The sequence below is a fragment of the Xyrauchen texanus genome, chromosome 30 (assembly GCF_025860055.1).
Source record: "Xyrauchen texanus isolate HMW12.3.18 chromosome 30, RBS_HiC_50CHRs, whole genome shotgun sequence".
In the NCBI taxonomy this organism is placed as follows: domain Eukaryota; kingdom Metazoa; phylum Chordata; class Actinopteri; order Cypriniformes; family Catostomidae; genus Xyrauchen; species Xyrauchen texanus.
Genome location: NC_068305.1, coordinates 7,766,275 through 7,789,717, shown reverse-complemented (window position 1 = coordinate 7,789,717; position 23,443 = coordinate 7,766,275). Strand labels below are relative to the sequence as shown.

General features: G+C 38.6%; 1 pseudogene; it reads left to right on the top strand.

Annotated features, from left to right (window-relative positions):
• The window catches only part of LOC127623605 (zona pellucida sperm-binding protein 3-like), a 31,436-nt pseudogene extending 8,493 nt beyond the window's left edge, over window positions 1-22,943 (top strand).
• The last annotated feature ends 500 nt before the right edge of the window (window positions 22,944-23,443 follow it).

Sequence of the window (23,443 nt, the reverse complement as noted above, 5' to 3'; positions counted from 1 at the left end):
TAAGAAAACTTAACACGTTTTTTTTTTTTAGATCAGTAACTGAACAGAAATGTTTAAATGAGCATGTTTTGCAACCAACTACAATATGTAAGGAAGGGGTTTACTGATTAGGGTTACTAAGAGACAAACACAAGCTATCATGAGTCATATCCATATTGTAGCAAGCTCAAAGCTACAGGAGAAAAATGGGGTGTGATGACCCTGTGGAAATCTCTGAATGGCCAGAAAGCAGGTGGAATCTTTCTGATTAAAGTGTGCAATTGAAAATTCGGCTCAGACTCTCCCCATAGGTCAATACCTCAAGGATGTCAAAAATTTATGCAAAGAGGATTAGCATGCTTTCAGAGCAAGTTCTTCAAATTTTGCTGACATTTATTTATTTATTTTTTGCAGTTCTGTGTTTTTATTTTAAAATAAGCTTACTGAATAACTAAGGGGGCAAAACAAGATTATATGCTTCCTTACCAGGTAAAATAGTCATATCCCAACATACCTGATCAAATGACCGACACACATTTTTTAAAAACAGCATAAAATCATGAGAATTCTGCTGAGGTGCAGTCTGACCTAGTGCTCAATCAAAGCTAAGCATCCCATTTTACACTGCTGCTGCATCCAAACCCAAATGGAACCTCAGAAGCAGCTGATTTAAAGCTCACTATATAGACAGCAACTCCATTAATGACCACATCGCCAGCCATGCAATATAGTGCTCCTCACGAAAAGCATATTAGAAACTTGTCTGAATTCTTCCAGTTAATTCCAACAGAGTTAGACGATTGCATGTTGCTAAAGTATTAACATGACACTCTAATAAACAAAAATCTTTTTAATATTTGTGCATGTTTATTTTTTGTTTTGTTTTTTGCATTAAGGACATACATAGCTGTTTGGTAAAAAAGGCTTATGTAATGGACTTTATTTAAATAGACTAATGGAAGTTCTTTTATTTTGAATTGAATTTGGAAAGTTTTTATGCATTGTAAGTATATTTATAATATAGAAGTATACTATACAGTTATAATTATTATCAACACACCCAGTCTAGATGCCATCTTAGTTGTCTTGGTAGGCAGCTTACTAGGTGTTTGTTGTTCTATTTTTTAACAAACCTTTTTATTATAATTAACTCAGTATACCATAGTATACATTTTTAAGATATTAAACTGAGAAGCGTGTCCACATTACAACATTTTGAACAATAAAACTTCAAAAAGGCACAAAGAATGAAAATAAATTATTTTTTCCCTTAGTTCACTTCAGTGCTCTTCTCGGGGACCCTACATCAACCCTGCAGCGTAGGCACTCTTGTATGTCTGCAGAGCTGACCCCACAGGTCTTTACACCAGATCTTGTTTTCAACATTCTGTTAGTATTTCTGTCTACAGGGGGACTACAGCTAAAGCTATTCAAATTACTAAAAGCCAAGAGTGTATAAGAAACTCAACAGCCCTACTCAGCTGTAGAGAGCTCTTAACATGTCCGACTGACTGCATCCCTGTGTAATATCAGAAAGAAACAACAGCCCCCTTCACTCACGACCCCATTCCTCAGTATATCCACAGTGACCTCTCTCTGTCACCTCATCATTATCATTGGCTCCCTTGCCATTGCTGAGAGTAGGGATCCTCCAGTCTGGTCAGTGGAGTCAAAGCCTTGGGGATAGAACATGCGCTTGTCACATTAAGCTTTGGTGCTCATTCCGCTGGCAGGAGTCTAACATTTCCTGATTCATTTCCTTGTCAATTCCTGTTGTCTTTGCCAAAACAAAACAAAACATCTGATCACCCTGATTTAACTTCCAAGCCCAAATCCTTACCCCAGTACCTAGCCCTAACTCAGACTACTAACCTTTTAAATCTTAACCCTGGCACTCCTTCTTTCCATCTGACCCTTATACCAATTGATTGTCTATTGATAGATCTATCTTATCTATTGATTATCTACTAAATCTATTAGTTGAACCATTGACTAGATGGCCATTGAACTTAAAAACTTAACTCTAATTCTAAACCATACCATAGAATCGGATTGCTTTAAAGGAATGTTGCTACACGAACAGCACTGATCTTGTTCCAGGAACATGTCCTACTTGGAAAAATCACATTAATTGATGTGAGACAGCAACAACATGAGTCTATTTTTGAGGTAGGGGGTGAGCTGGGGTCATAGTCTGTTGCTGTGGTGAACTCAAGTGAAATCTTTGACCATAATGCTGAAAAACACTACTTGTCTGGAATCTGCTGTTGCACTCTGTATGTTGAAGACATTCCAACTGAACTGAGTAAATTATGACTATATATTTGTAATTTGTACTCATCTATCTCTTTCTCTGGTTCCTTTGTCAATATTTCCTGGCACTTTTTTACTATATGGAGACAAAATAGGGCCCAAAACTCTGATCAATGAAATTAACAATCAATGAAAGTAGGCTTATCCGTCAGAAGGTTTGTATTATTTTCTATTCATTTTAAATGAAATTTGTCATGTTTGGAACATGTTTAACTACAGTTTTAAGCCCTGATTAGTGTAATTTTGGACCAATTTACATTTCCCATAAATTAAGGAAATAATATTTTTTGATAACACTGTTCATACAATAACTTGGGTAACAGGATTGACTGACTGAGCTGGATAAATATGATTTTTTTACTTGTCTTCTGACCATGCTGAACAAAGGGTAACTTTAATAAAGTTCACAATAATAGAATGTTAGAATATAATAGAATAGAATATTTTGTAACGAGGGAAAATTGTTGTAACAGAGTTGCACAAAAAATGTCCAGGGACACAGCTAAATATTGTTTTTTTTATTTATTTATTTTTATTCACTTATAGTTTTGACTATATTTGGACTATTATTTGACTAATATCAAATTAGCAGATTATGCTTAATTTATGTGATATTGTATAATTTTAATTGTTGGAGACAGCCAAGAAGTCCAAGACCTCTGAGATGGGATATGATTTTAAAAATGGTACCATATTAATGGAAGGTGCCTCCTACGGTTGTCTGATCCAGGTGAAGTCTCAAACTACCAGATGCTATATTTTTCAAATATAATTAAGAGTCATGACTTTTCAAGTCATGCAAAAATGTCTGCTCTCCATAATTAGCATGCAAGGCAAATGTCCTCCTCATAAAGAGTGCACTTATCAGAATAGATACACCAATTAAATTTGGCCACTGCATGTGTCTGAGAATGAATGCGATAAACACAAGTGCCTGCAAATTCTTCCTAAATGCCTGCAAATTCTCCACAATGAGACTTCAGTACTGGGCAGAATTTATTTGATTAACTCCCTTGCTGTCTGCCACAACAGCTGCTCACCGCCCATGTTAATTAGACTCACTGCAGCTTAAATTAGGTTGTGGTGATATGTGCAACCTGTTAAGTCATAACTGGGCAAATATGATGACTCATGAAAAGACAATCTGTCAAAATGATGGAAAGGGTTTTGAATTATTATTGGTTTTTTTTTAAACATAATTTATTTTTATTTTTATTTTTATTTTTTTTCTAAAAGAATGGACATTTTAGGTTAAAGAAACTTTTGCAAATAAGTGAGTGCCAGTTTCCGTATTGCACGGTAAGTGCAATTGGATCGTATCTGATCACACTGAAGGAGCATTGAATTATAAATTGAAAATGCAACTAAAGAAAATCCAGATTCTATCCGGATACAAACATGATAATGTCAGGTGTAAAGGGCGGGGGGGGGGGGGGTCTGATGTGTCTCAAAAAATGCATCTCTATTCCTGCCTTTGGATATTACAATTAGTATTTTATTAGTCATGTACCAGTTTTGATCCTGCGCAATATGCAGGCACGGTTCGTCCATATAGGCTGGTAGGGCAGAGCCCCACCTAAAAAATTCATCCATTTGATAACATGGATCCAATCTATAAACTGCTAAAAATTTACATTGTTAACCCGTAATGTGTTCAAAATGCTGATGTTTGTATTTTGTATTTACAAAAATAGAAAAAAGGCCTATTCTTTTTTCTATTTTTAAGTCGTAATGTAGCTGAAATATACCTTACACTGTGCTTGATATAGATATACACGCAGAATTTGCTGCACTCCCAAACCCACAGTGCCCCTCATTTTTCAATGAAAATCTGTAGTCAATTATGATACTGCAATGAGCCCACATTGAGATGCATTGGGGCAGAAATAAATCAGCTCATAAACATAGTGCCAAACCAAAGGTAACTTTGGTGAGTGTGATAGATAAACTTGTGTGTATCAGCATTGTTCTATTGTAAATATAAGACAAATTGGTCAACAAACAACTTGGTCCTGACAAGCCAAACATAAAAATAGTTTAATCAAAAGACAAGGGTAGGCTATGATTATTAAGACATTGTGTGTATTGCATGATGAAAAACTGTATGTCAAAAAGCCTTAGCTCTTTGTTTCACTGAACTGAATACAATTTTATGTTTCCCATATTTACTCCCATATTACTCATTCTTATTTTGCAAGGGGACAGTGGGGTGTATTCAGTAGTGTACGTGTATGTGATTTTAAACATTTCTACTGCAAACCTATTTACTGCTTGAATCTTACAGTGATTATTACTATAAGCATTTAGCTTTTATTGGTACTTCACATGTAGCTAGTTCTGTTTATGTAGATAGCTATTTTATCATAGCTTTCTCCTCCTCTACTCCATGGGGTAGACAACAACTTAAAATTATAAAATATAATTTGGTTTAAAATTTGATCTTCAACATTCTAATATAAAGTGTTCTTTTTTATAATATTAGAATCAACATTATGTTCTAAGAGTGCTGCTTTGTGGTGGAAAAATGCAAGGACACCACACATTTTGTCAGTGTGTTTGTGTTTGAATAATGAGTTGAACGAAGTGAATAATAATAATAACCTAGTGGTTATATGAAACCTGAAGCACTCAGAGCAAGATCTGCCCCACCTATATTTGTGGTCATGAGAAGCACCTGGCAATATATAAAAAAAAAAGTAGGAGACAACCATAAGATTAATTTTTAATAAAAATTGTTCATATTTAGGATTATCTGTTGTGTACCATCAATGGAAGACAGCGGGAGTTTTCTGGAATCTGTCTGAAGACAGTGATTATTTTTGCAATTTGATTTGGTTACGTTAGTGGCACAAACATGTAACAACTCAACTTTAATTCATCCTCTATTCATTAGTAATTGGACCACAAATCTGTTCTGTGGGTGTCATTGCTGAACTAGATCAGACCTGCCCATGTCATTATCTCCTGCTAGTTACAAACTATTAGCCAAACTCTAAGATCGTTGATCGAATCATATGATGCATCTGTCGAGCTCTGTCAGGGAATGCAATTCTGTAAAGAAATAACTCTTGATCTTAATGAGAGCTGCTCAGTCTTCCCCAAAGGATGGCCGAGGGGTTATTCTTACAATGTTTAGAGCAGCAGTGAGCCACTGGGTGCCAGTAAAAACGGAGTAAGTGCCATATAGATCTATGAGAATAATAAGTGCTGCCATAAATATGTCATTATGTCTGCTTGGCAGGAGATGTTCTCTATGGTGTGGAAATCCATTATTCCACCCTTGCTGTCTTTCTCTGTTCCTTAACTATCTTTAGTGCTATTGTACCAACTATCTTAATACAAAGTCCCAATATATTAATGACAAGCCATAGACGAAATGTAATTTGTGGATTTCCATGTACAGTTTTACACAAAGCAAAATGTTGACTGCATTTTAGTAGCATTGTAATGTTAAATGAAAAGCTCTCCCAAAATTATTTACTCTGCATTTTGTGGTTCCAACCACATATGACGTTCTTTCTTCAATGGAACCCAAAATTATATTGTAACCGTATAAGGATGGGCAAGGTGGAGACGAGAACCGGCTGAACAGGGATTTATAAGTTATACTTTAATGATATAAATTATCTTAAAACAGCAAATAATATAAGGATATGGACACACATGCAACGCGGCCGCATGCATCTCTCTCTCTCACTGATCAGCTGATTCAGCGTCAACTGTGCTCCATCACGGCCCGGCCACGCCCTCCTCCTCGTCACACTCCTTCCCAGTCCAATTGAGGCTTTGCCGCCACCAGACTGACAGTCTTCAATGTATATGACACACAGTGACTGTGATTACACCTTGATCTATCACCTTTGAGCTGGTGTTCAAGAGACATAATTCAGGGGTGCATCAAGAAGAATGACTATATCTGCAGATACTGTACAATACTACAGGTAAATTTGTACAAAAATTTTTGTCAAATGAAGTCACATCATGTAGTATTCTATGTACTCAAGTAGACATGCCCATGCAAATGTGGCCAATATATATTACATAGCGTTTTTGTTATTAACATTTTTATTGATTCATAAATTAATACAAAGAAAAAAACTATATATATATCACTTTTAACATTAAACCCCCACTAAACCCCCCCATGAACACCCCTGTGGTCAATAGAATATAGACACACACATAAAAAAACACAAAATTAAAACAACAACAAAATACAATAATCAAGTATAATTAGAAAAAAAGAGAAAAACTCTCAATTACTCCCTCCACCACCCCTCCTCGAGATTCCCCCAAAATGCTAAGTAATTGCCCCATTTCTTTTTGAAAAAATCCCTAATTCCCTTCTGCTTGACCCCTCCTTGAAGTCAGCCACCCTTCCCATCTCCGTGCATCACTCGGAGAATGAGGGTGCTCCATCCGACTTCCATTCCCTCAAAATAACCTGCCTACCAATCATCACACTGGTCAAAACCCAATTTTTTTATGTACTTATCCTCCAAATGTATGACCTCCCCATCTCCCAAATTACAGAGTCTTGGGCAGAATGAGATTTGAGTGTTCAACACATCACATACAAAACTTTGCACCTTCAGCCAAAATTCTTGGATCTTACAACACCCCCAAAATTCATGGGTGTTGTCTCCATCCACTGATCGGCATCGCCAGCAGGTGGGTGTGTCTTTAAGACCAAGCCTATACAATTTAGAAGGGGTACAATAGAACCAATGCAAAATCTTACATTTTAAAAAGCGTACCCTTGTTTTTATGTTTTTTTAAATCTTAGCCCATTCTCCCTCCTCCAATTTCCAATGTAAATCTTTCTCCCATAATCTCTTGAGAGTGACTCCGTCCACCAGACACTTAATTAGCAAGGAGTAATAATACACTGATACCTCATGACATTTTCCAAAAGCAGTGATCATCTCTCCCAGAGTATTTACTGCTTTAGGAGGGTGTATGCTACTCCCAAAAATAGAACAAAGCAAGTGGCACAGCTGTAAATACCTAAATAACTGAGATCTGGGGATCCCAAAATATTGAACCAAATTTTCAAATGATCTCAGAACACCACTCTCATATAGGTCACCAAGTGTATTAACACCCCTCCCAATCCACTCTAATGCATAGTTTGGGGTTTAGCCATAAGCTTGAGGCAACATTTAGATAAATATCTGAATTAAACACTCTGGACACCTTTGTCCATACTGAGTGCAAATGCAAAATAACGGGGTGTATCTTAACCTCTCTTGTTAGTTTGATTGAAAGGCTTTGCAGTGGTGAGATAGGGGCAAGAACATCCTTTTCAATACAAAACCATAGAGGTTCTCTCTCAGGTGGAAGCGACTAATGAGCCAAATGTCTGAGACCGAATGCATAATAATAAAAAAAAATCTTGGGTAGGCCTAACCCACCTTTGTCAATCTGCTTTTGTAACTTATTGAACCTGGGATGCTTACCGTTCCAAATGAAGAACTTTGCTATGCTATCAAATTGCTTTAAATAAGAGAGGGGAACATCTACAGGGAGAGACTGTAAAATGACAATTCATTTTAATAACATTAAGCTTCCCAGTCATCGATAAATGTTATGAAGCCCACCTGTCCACATAGTTCAAAAACCTTTTTATTAAGGGATCAAAAATAACTCTGACTAAATCTGACAAGTTTGCTTGGAATAAAATTCCCAAATACTTAATGCACTGTTTGCTGAAAAAGCCGTTATCAGGTAGTACGCCGTCAAAGCCAAAGCTTTGGATTTAGACCAATTTACTTTGTATCCTGAGAACTTGGAAAAGGAATGAATAATTCTGTGGAGGCAAGGCATAGATCTAGAAGGGTCAGAGACAAATAATAAAATGTCATCTGCGTAAAGCAGAAGCTTATGCGCCACACCTCCTGCAATCACCCTTGGAAAATCATCTTCCTTACTTATCGTGACTGCTAATGGTTCCAGAGCAACACAGAACAACAATGGGGAAAAAAGGCAACCCAGCCGAGTGCCCCTATCTAGAGTAAAATAATCTGAACTTAATCCAATCAATAAAAGTATTCCCGAACACATACATTTACAAAATATTAAAAAGATAATCCCAATCTATCATAACAAACGCCGTGAGATGGCAGCGTCTGGAGATTGATCATTCATTACTGACCTCATGATATTGATGAGACGCCTAAAGTTATCAGAAGTGCTATGACCTCGAATAAACCCTACCTGATCTATATGTATAAGAGATGTCATAACTTTACTTAATCTGTTAGCCAAAATTTTTACATCTAACTGGATCAGGGAAATTGGATGGTAAATTTTACACTCGCTTTTTAAGAATCAAACTGATCCGGGCTTGCGTCATGGTTTGCGGAAGCTTTCCACTCTTTAATGATTCTGTATAAACTTCTAACAAAAGTGGAGCCAGTTCTGTAGCATAAGATTTGAAAAACTCAGCGGCAAAACCATCTGGCCCTCATCAAGCTCCTCCAAGGTTATCTCAGAAGATAATTGTTTTGCTCAGTTGTCAATTTAGGGAATTCGAATGGTTCTGCAAATTTTCTAATATCTTCATCAGTATACGAAGATGTGAATCTATCAAGATAGAACGCTTTAAAATCATTATTAATATCAATGGCTGAGGTACAAATTTTACCACCAGCAGATTTGGAAATGGTAGAAAAAGACTCTCTCTGCTTTACATATCTAGCTAAAAGTTTTCCTGCTTTGTCCCCCTACTCAAAGTATGACTGTCTTGCCCTGAATAGCCAAAACTCCACCTTACGTGACAAAATATTATCATATCTATATTTATATCAGGTTAATTCTCTGAGGCCATCAGACGACATGCCTCGGCACTTTTAATATTTCCTTCCAACTTCACAAGTTCTCGTGCTTTGGATTTTTTGATGAATGATCCGACCCCTAATAACTGCCTTAAGTACCTCCAAAGCCACGCCCACAGAGGATACTGAGGACCAGTTGGCCTCCATATAAACATTGATTTCAGTCTTTAACATTTGTTGGAAGTCAGGATTTTGCTAAAGGGATACATTAATACTGCAACTATATGATTTATTTTTCTTCGTATGCGGTAGCACCTCTAAACTCACCAGGGTGTGATCTGAGACTAAGATGTTTCCAATTGAGCAATCCATAACAGATGAAATGATGGACTTAAATATTAAAAAATATATTCTAGAATTTATCTTATTGACTGATGAATAAAATGTATAGTCCCTACCAGATTGGTGCAAACGTCTCCAAATATCTGTAAGATCATGAGTTTTACACATTTTGTGAAGTATCAATGTTTTTCTAGGGGGTTACACACGTTTGCTTCACTATGATCAAGGACTTTTAACTCTCTCTCTCTATGCATCACCCATCAAGGTGATTAAGGACAGGTGCAAAAGTACATGCATGGGGTTGTCAGTACCACCTCAAATGCAAAGGTGCCTAATCATACTTGCATCAAACCACCACCTCTGTGGGTCCTCAGATCAGGAAGAAAACCAATTTGCGAATAAGTGCCACTTTAGGGCATAAAGCTGCTTTGTAGAGGGAGCTCTGGCTTGAGCGATCGTATCAATGGCGGCTGGTGGTAGATGTTTAGATCTTCCACATCCCATCCAAGGGCCAGACATGAAGGTTCCAGAGGTCTGCGCGGATGCCAGAGGGTGCCCTGTCCCTGAGAAGGAGGGTCCATCCTCAGGGGAATTTGCCAGGTAGGTGCTGTCACGAGGAGCATGAGATCCGATAGCCAAGACCGAGTGGGCCAGTGGGGGGCCGAATGGGAGAATGACTTGTTCCTCATCCTCCCTGACCTTGCACAGGACTCAAGTGCAAGTAGGCTCACTCGGGGGAAACGCATATTTGCGCAGCCCCCGGGGCCAGCTGTGTGCCAGCACGTCTGTGCCAAGGGCGGCTTCTGTCAGAGAGTACCAGAGCAGGCAGTGGGTGGAATCTCAGGAGGCAAACAGATATACCTGTGCTCTGCCGAACCGAGCCCAAATCAGCTGGACCACCTGAAGGTGGAGTCTCCGCTTTCCGCTGAGCTTTACCTGACGTGACAGCGCATCCGCTGTGGTGTTTAGGTTGCCCGGGATATGAGTGGTGTGCAGCGACCTAAGCTGCTGCTGACACCAAAAGAGGAGATGGCAGGTGAGTTGCAAAATGCGATGAGAGCGAATGCCGCCCTGGCAATTTATATATGCTAATGTCGCTGTGTTGTCTGAGCAAATCACACGTTCTTGCCATGGATCAATGGCAGAAATCTGCACAGGGCAAGAAATACAGCCAGAAACTCAAGGCAGTTAATGTGCCAACCCAGCTGGGGCCCCATCGAGGAGCCAGCAGGGGAGGTGTCCGTAGTAACTACGATGCATCTGAACACCTGCTGTAGGGGGACTCCTGTCCATAGAAAACAGAGGTCTCTCCAAGGGCTGAATAAGTGATGGCAGGAATGGCCGAGGGTCACATGGTATGTGCTGTGGCGCCATGCCTATCTTGGGACTCGAGTCTCAGGCCAGTGCTGAAGCGGTCTCATATGCATCAACCCGAGCGGCGCGACCGTTTCTGAGGATGCCATATGCCCCAGGAGCCTCTGAAATGTTTTCAGTGGAACCGCTGTGTCCGGTCTGAATGAACACAGGCAGTTCAGCACCGACTGTGTGTGTTCGCTTGTCGAACTCCATGCCAAGAAAAGAGATGCTCTGAACCGGGGAGAGCTTGCTCTTTTCCCAGTTGACCCGAAGCCCTAAACAGCTGAGGTGTGTGAGCACCAGGTCCCTGTGCGCATAGAGCAACTGTCCAGAGTGTGCTAAGATTAGCCAGTCATTGAGGTAGTTGAGTATGTGAATGCCCACTTCCCTTAATGGGGCAAGAGCTGCCTCTGTGACATTCGTGAAGACGTGAGGGGACAGGGACAGAACAAAGCAAAGGACCTTGTACTAATACTCCGGGCCATCGAATGTGAACCGTAGAAAGGGTCTGTGATGGGGTAATATTGAGACGTGAAAGTACAGATCCTTCAGGTCCACCACCGCAAACTAATCTTGATGCTGGACGCATCTCAGAATACGTTTCTGCATCAGCATCTTCAACGTGAGTCTGTGTACGCAGTTCAGAACTTGCAGGTCCAAGATTGGCCGCAACCCACCACCTTTCTTAGGCATGATGGAGTAAGGGCTGTAGAAATCCTTCTCCATCTCAGCTGGATGGACAGGCTCTATTGCATCCTTGCGCAGTTTACAATCTCCGCATGCAGGGTGGAGGCGTTTTCAACCTGCACCGAGGTAATGCGACTGAAATGGAACTGAATCACGTAGCCGAATCGGATGGTTCTTGCCAGCCACCGCAAAGCGTTGGAAAGCAGAAGCCACACGTCCAAGCTCCAGGCAAGGAGCACTAAGAGGCCGATCACGTGTGACGTACCTGGAGGTGGAGCCTCGCGTCAGGGGTGAGCAGGCGACATCATATCTGGGAGCGTTGCTTCGGCACATCAATAGGCGCTAGCTCTGTCGAGTTCTCAGCTTCAGAGTCTGCCAAGGCACTCTCCGATGCAGCGGGCAAACTCTCATCTAGCTCCGGGGTTCCGAAAGAGACATAAATAAATACTCTTTTAGAGGGCTGTCAAAAGCGTTCAGGGGTGTAGTCTTTACTGGCGTGCAGAAGAACAGAAAATCTGCTAAAATTTGCTGTATTTTCAACAGCGTATGCTCTTTAGAGGTGAGTGGAACAGTAGTGGGTTTTACTTAGTTCGCTAAAACACAACCGCTAGGCTACGAAGATAAAATCTGTCTGAACAGACGCACGCTTACCTCCTTTTATAAGGATTCTGTTCCCAAAATCTCATTGGCCTTTTCTCAAAGATAAGAGGTAACCGAGGCTCTCAAGACACATCGACACAACGTTGAGTGAGTGACAGAAGGGGAACCAAGGTATGATGCATATTAATAATTACTAGAAATCATGAAAATGTCCAACAAGATTTATTTTTATATTTTATTAAGATGGATGGTCTTTGCCTAAAAAAATAGTTTTCTTGTGGTTGCTAAAGTGTAATATTTGCTTTGTAGCATATTTATGCTACAGTATGTGCTTACTATGCACATTGCTACAGTATGTGGTTGCCAGGTTGTTATTATGCTGTTGCTAAGTAAATAGTAAATGGTCTGCACTTATATAGCGCCTTTTTAACCTTATCGGTATTCAAAGTGCTTTACGCTGTTGACTCATTCACCCATTCACACACACATTCATACACCAATGGCAGCAGAGCTGCTATGTAAGGTGCTAGCCTGCCATTGGGAGCAACTTGGGGTTCAGTGTCTTGCCCAAAGACACTTCGGCATGTGGAGTCGTGTGAGCCGGGATTCGAACCACCAACCCTGTGAAAGATCTGTAAAGATATTTGGATTTTTACAAAATTATCTTTAAAATACAGTGTCCTGAAAAAGGGACGTTTCTTTTTCCTGAGTTTATATATATATATATATATATATATATATATATATATATATATATATATATATATATATATTTATATACAGTTGAAGTCAGAAGTTTACATACACTTTGGCCAAATTTTACTGACTTTAAATTGTAGAAAACATTCCCTGTCTTAGGTCAGTTAAGATAACTACTTTATTTTAGGAATTTGAAATGTCAGAATAATAGTCAGAATAAATAAAACAGCTTTTATTTCTTTCATCACATTCCCATTAAGTCAGAAGTGTATATACAATTTGTCAGTATTTTGTCAGTTAATTTAATTTGTCAGTATTTTTGTAATTGTTTAACTTATTGGGTAGCTTTACATAAGCATCAACAAGTTGCTGGAATTTTGTCCCATTCCTCCAGACAGAACTGGTGGAACTGCGTCAGGTTTGTAGACCTCCTTGCTTGCACATGCTTCTTTGGTTGTGCCCACAAATTTTCTATAAGATTGAGGTCAGGGCTTTGTGATGGCCACTCCTTTGACTTTGGGGGTATGCATGGGGGTCATTGTCCCTTTGGAAGACCCATTTGCGACCAAACTTTAATTTCATGGCTGATATCTTGAGATGTTGCTTTAATATATCGACATGATTTTCCTTCCTCATATGCCATCTATTTTGTAAACTGCACCAGTTCATCCTGCAGCAAAAGACCACCACAACATCATGCTTCATGGTTGGGATGGTGTTCTTTGGCTTGAAAGCCTCACCCTTTTTCCTCCAAATATAATGATGGTCATTATGGCTAAAAATTTCAATTTTTGTTTCATTAGACCAGAAGAAATTTCTCCAAAAAGTAAGATCTCTGTACCCATGTTCACTTGCAAACAGTAGTCTGGCTTTTTATGGCAGTTTTGGAACATTGGCTTCTTCCTTCCTGAGCAGCCTTTAAGGTTATGTCAATATAGAACTCATTTTACTGTGAATATAGATACTTGTCTACATCCAGCATATTCACAAGGTCCTTTGCTGTTGTTTTGGGATTGATTTTCACATTTTGCACCAAACTATGTTCATCAGAATGCATCTCCTTCCTGAATGGTATGATGGCTACGTGGTCCCGTGGTGTTTAAACTTGCGTACGAATGTACCATGAACATGGTACATTCAGGCATTTGGAAATTGCTCCCAAAGATGAACCAGACTTGTGGAGGTCCACAATGTTTTTCTGAGGTCTTGGCTGATTTATTTAGATTTTCAAGCATAGAGGCACAGAGTTTGAAGGTAGGCCTTAAAATTAATCCACAGGTACACCTCCAATTTAATACACCTCCTATCAAAAGCTAATTGGCTAATTGTGTAAAGGCATTTTTTGGAATTTTCCAAGCTGCTTAAAGGCACAATTAACTTGTATGCAAGTGTAGGTAAACTTGTGACCCACTGGAACTGTGATATAGTCAATTAAAATGTAAACAATCTGCCTGTAAACAATTGTTGTAAAAATTTGTTGTGTCATGCACAAAGTAGATGTCCTAAATGACTTGCTAAAACTATAGTTTGCTAATATTAAATCTGTGGACTTGTTAAATTAGTTTTTTAATGACTTCAACCTAGGTGTATGTAAACTTCTGACTTCAACTGTGTATGTATATATATATATATATATATATATATATATATATATATATATATATATATATATATATATATATCTAGATGCGGAATGCAAATTTAGATGTGTACTTGCGTGAGCATTTTGAACGGGAGTTTGTGCAAAGCCCAGTTGAAAAACTCACAAGTTCAAGATCGGTCATAAGCCGCTGCGCTTCCTTGGGTATGATGAAGTAAGGGCTGTAGGGACCCGTCTTCATCTTGGTTGGAGGGACAGGCTCTATCGCGTCTTTGAGTAAGAGACGATTTCCACATGCAGGGATTTGGCATATTTGGCGTGTATTGCGGTAAAGCGGATGCCCACGAAGGGCGGAGGCCTGGCAAACTGAATTGCGTAACCGAGTCGGATGGTCCTGGCCAGCTAGCGTGACAGATTGGGAAGTGAAAGACACGCATCCAAGCTTTGTGCTAGGGGCACTAATGGACGATTACTTTTGACGTACCCGGTGGGGCGGAGCGGCGGGGCAGAGCAGTTAGTACGGCGTCAGGAGGCGAGGACGCGTCCGAGGCTCTAGTGCTGAGAAAAGACTCGAAGCACTTACCTTGCTCCGCACACCCGGCAGGGGACAGGTTAGTGACTGAGGAGGAGGTCCTGTAGCGGCGTCCTCTGGACTCGTCAGAACCGGCCGGCCAGCGAACAGTCGTGGGGCGGAGGGTCCGCGTCCAGCATGCCGGGAATGTTGAGGTGTGTTGGCAGAGTGCCGTGAGAACGGCATTTGCGGGCCAGGTGACCCAGAAAGAGGAAATTGCACTATTATTGAAAAATGTGCAAAAAAAAACCTTTAAAGGGTAACTAAACACCTGCTCAGAGTCTGACTCCACCCACTAGAAATATTTGAAAATGCAGGAAAAGTGGGCAGACCCCGGCGGGGATAGAGGGAACGAACCGAGAGCGGGCTGAGCGGGGGTTGCACCTGAGACTCGTGAGTGACGGATTAATTGACAGCTGCTGTCAGACTCTATGTTATTATTATTCCTCACACGGTCGCAAGATGACATGTACATGAATCTGGCGTGGTGAGCTGGAACCTGCTTACGTCAGCTGTCACCGCTTACGTCACGAAGTACCGCAACAGCCAATAGGAAAATTCAACTGCAGTAGCCACCGTTCAACCTGAAGAGGGCAGCACTCAGACGTTTTTACACCATATATTGTAGAATTAAAACACTTTATACACAAATGTCAAAAAAATTACTTGAATCAATGACCAGTACTAATAAAGCCCCAGGCTTACAGATCATTAACTAAAAAAAGTTTAGTTACCATTTAACTGAAGGTTCTCTTCCCGGAGGGGGGGCTGTAAGCTGCCTGCGTGTCAAGTCAAGTCAAGTCAAGTTTATTTGTATAGCGTCTTTCACAACACACATCTTTTCAAAGCAGCTTTACAGAATATCAGCATTAACAGACGATAAAACTGTAATGTCTATAAAGTCGATTAATCATCATTGTGTAATTTAGATAAAATACGATTTTTAATAGTGTTTAAAAATAATTAAATGATAATTGTATTAATAACCCCAGTGAGCAAGCTGTAGGCGACTGTGGCAAGGAACACAAAACTCCAAAAGATATAGATTAATGGAGAAAAATAACCTTGGGAGAAACCAGACTCACTGTGGGGGCCAGTTCCCCTCTGGCTAACATTATGAATGTAATGTAAATATTAATTATGTATAGGTAAAATCATGGTTTAAAATTATTAAACTAAGTGTTAAGGGTCAGTGATTAAACATCGATTGTGTTTGAACCTTAAGATTAATGACCAAAGTCTTTGAAGTCCATCTTGATTAATTGCAGAAGTTCACATAGATGCAGCTGTCCTTGTTAATTGGCTGATGAAGGCTTTTGTTGGCAATAGTTAGTCTAAGCATTTCATTTCAAGATCGTATTCCATAAATAGACCGAGGTGATGCAGGTTGGAGTTGGCATCATTTCATCCTCTGAAGTCCGTCATAATAGATTGAAGTGATGTTTGGCTGGCACCGGCTGCATTTAGTCATCATCATTCTGCGACATGTAGCAGTGGAGTCCAACATGAAGCAGGAATGGTGCTGGATCCAGCCGGTTCTGGTGACCTCAGGATAGGAGTCCCGAGGTTCACACAGGGAAACAAATAAAAATATGTAAGCGTAGATGCCATTTAATTTATTGCAGAGTTAGAGATCATGCTCAATGTTTCTGGTTTCTGGTTCCGGCAGACCCAACTAAAGCAGCCTAATTGTGGGTTGGAGGATAAATTAGGTGTATGCCTGGCTAAATAGATGAGTCTTAGTCTACACTTAAACTGAGAGAGTGTGTCTGCGTGTAATCGCAGCCCAGGCAGGCAAGGCAGCTTTTATGACCGTCAGAGGTGGGGAGAAATGAACCGCATCCAGAAACTACACAGAGGCGGAAACACGTCTTTAAAAAGACACAACCTGAAAAGGACGTGCAACGCCAGCTGTGTATTTGCTCTTTTAGAGAAAATAACTCTTAACTGCGCTGTCGAAGCGCCCAGGGGCAAACTGCACTACCGTGCAGAGAAGGAGAAAGCCGCTGCAATGCGGCGTAGATCCAACAGCAGGCAGCGTCAGAGGAACAGGAATGGGTGTGTAACAAATACTGTCTGCCAACTTCTCATTGGCCTTTTTTCATAGATCAGAGGCATATTCGGCACTCAAGAGAGACCCCTAGTGTCGCTTCTCCGACACAATGTCGAGAGAGCGACAGACGGGGAACTATGTATAATTAATTATATATTGATAATAATATGCATAATCTTTATATATTGAATTATTGTTATATGAGGGGCTTTCTCAGCAAATATTTGTAACTGCGATTAATCGCGATTAATTTAGCTGAACACCATGTAATTAATTTGATAAAAAAAAATAACGATTGACAGCCCTAAAATATATATATATATATATATATATATATATATATATATATATATATATATATATACTGTATATCCAGCAGAAAATCTATTAACTTTAAGACAATCGAAAATGTCCTGACCAACATTTGGGCATTTTACCACATAGAAAATGATTTAATTTGTTTTTATATTTGTTTAATGATTACAAAAAATTCTCAGCATCTTTTATTACTGTGTAAATGAACTATTAAGATGCGGATAAAAGGTGTTGTCACCTGTTAATTTTCTCAGCACTGTTAATGATGCATAAATCACAGTAGTTTGTGATTACCGTATTAGGGCTTTTTGTATCTTAGGTCCAATCCTTTAAACTAAAGGATGTAAACAAGCATACCTTTCGTGTACAAATGTTTCTGATCTAAGACTAATTTAAAAAAAAAACATCCTGACTTTTGTAAGCAGCCAAATGGAAGATTTTGCTTTTATGGCGGTAGGCGCCCTGTTGAGGAAGACACCTTTGAATTTGAGCGACTACGTCAAAAGTGTGGTATGCTTTTAATGTATTTATTTGTAAAGTTTATAATGATACAGGGATTAGAAAGTATTAGGCACACATCTAGTATGTGTGTGTTTCTGTGAGGACATAGGCATGTGTGAGAGAGTCGAGCAAGCAGCTCATCAAAATGAGTCATCTAAAAAATAATCTCAGTCTATATCAGTACAATGATATTTACCGTTTTAAAGGAATAGTTTACCCAGTAATGAAACTCTCATTATTTACTCACCTTTATTCCATTTCAAATGTGTATGATTTTTTTCTTCTGCAGAATACAAAGATTTTGAGAAGATTTTGTGACCTCTGTAAAGCAAGTAAATGGTGGCCAGAACTCAGAAGGTCCAAATATCTCATAATGCATCATAAAAGTACTGATCTGAAGTGATCCAAATGGTTTTGGGTGAGAACAAACCAAAATTTAATTCCTTTTTAAATTTTAAATCTTAAATTTTCTTGGCGATCCTGATTTCAAACTTGAATACACTTCCTACAGCACCATTTATCACTATGCACTTGCGTCAAGCACTTGGAAGTGTAATCAAGCTTGAAATTATGATCGTGCAGTCAAGTTTTTCTGTTAGATTTCTGGCCACCATTCACTTGCATTGTATGGACCAACAGAGCTGAAATATTCTTCTAAAAATCTTGTGTTCTGCAGAAAAAAATTTCAAAAAAAATCATACACCTCTGGAATGGCATGAGGGTGAGTAAATTATAAGATAATTTTCAATTTTGGGTGAAATATTCCTTTAACCAATATTTCATATTTTCTGCACACAATGGATAGCATAAGTTTACATGTTTTATTTTGTACATTGTAGAAAAATCAGGGTAGACAGGAAAATCCTGTCTATAATATAATATATAATATAGAAAATAAAATTAGATGTTCATGATAAAAATAGTACTAGTAATTGTCCTTGTAAAATGTCCTTATTACCCTATACCAAAATAGTCCTTGTAATACGTCCCTACCAACTGTCAAACCAAAACTAACCCTTGCATGAGAGTGAGGAAAAGGTCTGACTCATCAGAACATCTGTTGCATTTACAGGTGTATGAGAATGTGTCAATTGGCCCTTGGGGTTCAGATCAGCATATGCTGTGACTCAAAATGAAAATATTTTCAACTCCACCGGATGTATGATATAAGACAAGTGTGAAAGCGCTTAGGGGTGACAAGAGAGAAATGGAAAACATGAAATATTCATGGCGCCCATATTGTCTTAATATCACAGACCTAAAAACACTGATACAATTAGCAGGCTCTCTGCTCACATTGATTTCTTTCAGAACAAAGAGGAAAAAAACAGCTCTGAAAGTTCAGTCAACACAGTAATGGCTCTTGCTCGCTCTCTCTCTCTCTCTCTCTCTCTCTCTCTGTTTTGGCAAAAATGGGAGATAACATATACTGATAAAGTACACAGCTTCCGGAATGAAGCATTTTGAAACCTTTTTGCCAGACAACACTCCCTATCAATCAAACGTTACTGAATTTCACTGTTTTGATAGAAGACAGAGCAGTCATATTGTGTGATATTTGTTGCCATCTCATGTGTTTTTGCATTATGAATGTAAAATCAGGTACAGAAAATGTTCTAAGGAGCAAAAAAATACATCGAAAAATAACAAAAGTTTTTGCGGAACATAACTGAAAACGTGAACAAAGACACTTCAACTGTTCCAGAGTGGCAATGTTCTTTTTAAATGTTGGTAAACGGTTAATAAAGAGTTTATTTCACTCAAAAACAAAAAAAAACAAAAAAAAAAAAAAAAAAAATATATATATATATATATATATATATATATATATATATATATATATATATATATAATTGATGCATCAAACGTTTCTTTGCATTAATGCAAGTTGTGGATGAAGCCTTCTGTGACATGCTGAAGACAGAGGTGTCGCTTTGGCAAAACATTCATGGCTCAAGCCGAATGATTTTGGTCTAGCCCCAGATGTTTTTTGTTTGGAACTCAGCCGCTACAGCTGCAGCGCAAATGCATCTTTCAGATCAACTGCCCAGGTTTTGAGTGGATGAAATTTAATATATCCCATTTTCAGCGCTTTGCATGTGCGAAATATGCTTCTTATCAGAAAGGCACATTTGTGCTGCTTGATTAAAACCTGATTTTCACATGAGCGTGGCATGAGCCATCACAGAATCACTTGCGCACGTGAAGTGATATGCTCTGGTTCATTCTACTGCATTACTGGAGCTTGCGTGCGTCAATCTGGGAGGAGAACACAGAGCAGACTACTTACGCAAATGAGACACCCGACATCCCTCAAAATCACAGTGCAGATGACAAAATGTATGCTACCTATTTGATTTTTACTGAGAATTTTTTTGTTTTAAACACTGCTCAACAGCCCCGACAGCACTGAGGAGGAAAAGAAAGGTCAGGTTTTTCAAATTACACATCATAACCCTGACTAAAATGTATAATGATTTTACAGCAGTAAAACTGTGGTATTTTGATATAAAATGTATAAATATGTTATAGTTTATATTAAATAATCTATAGGAGGAATCTATTAGACTAATTTTACAACTGTTGCAGTTTTTACATGCGTTTTGGTTACCTTTTTTTTTATAACAAACACTTAAATGTATTGTTGCCAAGTGGAGACATTTTATGTAATTTAACTCTAGTCATAAATTGGATGTGGCCCCTTTAAGACCGGAGTGTTGTGACACCAGAGTTTTGCAATTCCTGCTTTCTAGCACTCCCTCCTGTTAAAGACATGAAAACAAATGTTGTGCAAGAGAGCTCACTGTTTTGTTAATTGTTTGAGATTTCTTTGGGTAAATATCCAATTTCACACAAGATGCTCATAAACTGCATTAAATATGTGTTCAGAAGAGTTGTAGGCTATGTTAAATTTGTGTCAAAATTAGTCAATAAGTGTAATAAGTGTTATATGTCTGAAAATGTGAGAATTCTATTGCTTTAAATTGTTCTACATGTCCTTAATCCTAGTTAGAAATTCATAAAATACTGTGAGTGTTTATGTAAAAATGCGGTGAATGATATTAGCATGTATTAAGATGAAGTCTATGGGTACGCTAATGCCTTGTTTGTATTTCCTTTTTACATTAGCCTCTACTGAATTTCTTTCTACTGATTTTTCATTGTAACTCAGTGAATCATTTTTGTTCTCATTTGGGACATTGCAGTGGCGGCTCCTGAAAAAATTCTCAGGGGGGGGCAATTTTTCTGATAATGATTAAGGTGACCCATTCAATGGGTACAGATTTCCCCTCTAGCTACATAAATTACAGGTGGAAAGCGATATAAGAAATTAGCATCCAGGAGCCTTCATAAGCAAAAATGACATGGCTCTGCAGTTAACTATTCCACTTATTCATTACTTACATTAATCCAATGTTGTGTGATGTAAAATAGCTAAACAGGACACATTTTTAAAAAGAAATGTCCATCAACAACATAAAGACAGGGGCAGCATATAAGTCAATACCAGAAGCATTTATTGACTGATCTCAAAATTATTGGCTTACAAAAGCAAAATAAGTTATCACAGTACAAATGATCATGGGTGTTCTTTCACATTCCTCAACACTGCATAAACAATCTGCATTTCCATAAATGAAATATCAGCTGAAAATACAAGTAGACAAATTGTTGAGAGAAGTGGATCTTTAGAACTACATTTTCTGGAATGTAGGATATCACCAAAGTGCTACTTAATAAAAGCAAATTAACGTTGTCCAAAATAAGTGAATGAACAAGTGAGGCTTGACCTAGTGTGGTCTGTGCATCTTGGCTTTACACACTGAAGACCGAACCAGAATGATGAGGTGCTGCCAAGTTTAACTAAAGAATTATGATATACACATTAATTACTTCAAAAATGCCTCATGGTTGAATTGTTAATATGTGCACCAGAGCATAATTCACAACAAGTAAGCAGGAGCTTTTGATAGAGGCTACTGAAAATATTGATGCAAGTTATTGGTAATAAGCAATTTGTATAAACTTCCATATTCTTCCCTCTTGTATAGATTTGTGAAAATGAACATGAACAGTGATAGACATTTTGCCTGAAAACAGCATTTGAAAATAATTTCTAGAAAGGTAATCACAGCTATTTGTATGGCTTTGTAAATATGAACAACCATGTTTTGGCCAATTGTATAGATTTGTAAAAATGAAAGTGAACATAATTGTATTTATTTTTTTACTTTTTTTGAATGAATGAAAAATAACTATTTAATAACGGGATTAGCATCTGGCTACCGGAACATCACTGTATGAGCTACCTGCATTTTCCCTCCAAAACCTGAAAGGACTAATTAAATCGACTACAGCTAAAAAAAAATCCTACAACAGAGATCTCCAAATGAAAAACAGACAGGTGAGCTTTAATTGGCATACAACAACAATAAAACTATAAATTTGAACTATATCTATCCAAATATCCCATCGTTGTAAGCTAAGGCTAAGGCTAAAGCTAAAGTAAATGGCAGTTTGGCAGTTCTGGCACAGTTCCCAGAGTGATCACCATGACGACTAAAGGCCAATCAGAGTGCAGGGAGGTGATCTACCCTGAGAAGTGTAAAAGTGTGCAGGCAAGGAAAAAGCACAAAGAGAAAACACTTAAAGAAAATTCTGATACTCTTTATGCAGACTACATTCAACTGAATGAAAAAATTTAATTTTTTACACTGCACTGATTACTGGATGGAAATCTGCCATCTGTGATCATTTCAGGGGCGTGGCCACAAGGGTGGCACGGGGTGGCAGCTGCCACCCTAAAAAATAGCTTTGCCACCCCATTTGCCACCCCAGATGACAGCTCGGATACGGAGGGGCGTCGGCTTAACTTCCCCTCATCTTAGGCTACTTCAGTCGATTGGGTCACGAAAAGTACTTATCAAATATGATCTATAATTCACAATAGTTTTAGTTTTAAGTCTGATGTCTTTATTATGTAGATAAAGTGCATTTCTGCCCCTGCAGCAGGCTAGTGTAAACGGCAGATCGGTAAATCCACGGGTGACGGACCGCAGCGAGCGCTGCTGCAGTAGCCTAACTGGAGTGCGCGCGGACTCGTCTCGGAGGAAGAATGCGCTCGTCTTGTCCAGAGTGGACTCCGAGTAGCCTATAGTTGTGAGAATCTCCATGAATACAAAAGCAAATTTTTCATTTGAATCGCATATTCTGACAGGTGTAATGGTATTGAAATTGTCGTTCAAATCACAGTGATTTCAGGAGACAAAACTTGTCAAAAAAAGCATGTGGAGAAATTATATGTGTTAACTATATACATTTTTTTAAATTAATATATTAAAAGCTTTTTATTTAATTTTACATAAACATAATTAAAACATATATTCAACATTTAACATATCTCCAAGATGATCTTACTTGGTTTGGGATTAATTACTAATTGCTATTAAAATGTAAATGTATCAAAAGCAAATATAGCCTAAGCAAATATTAAAATGGCAAAGCAATAAAATGTCTGTGCAAACTAAATAATATTTATTGGGACTGTGTTCGTCATATAGTGATGTCACTGGCATATCTTAAGTTCACCCCTCCCCATTCTTTAATCATTTCACCAAAACTACAACATGTGGCAGGCCCACGACCACCAG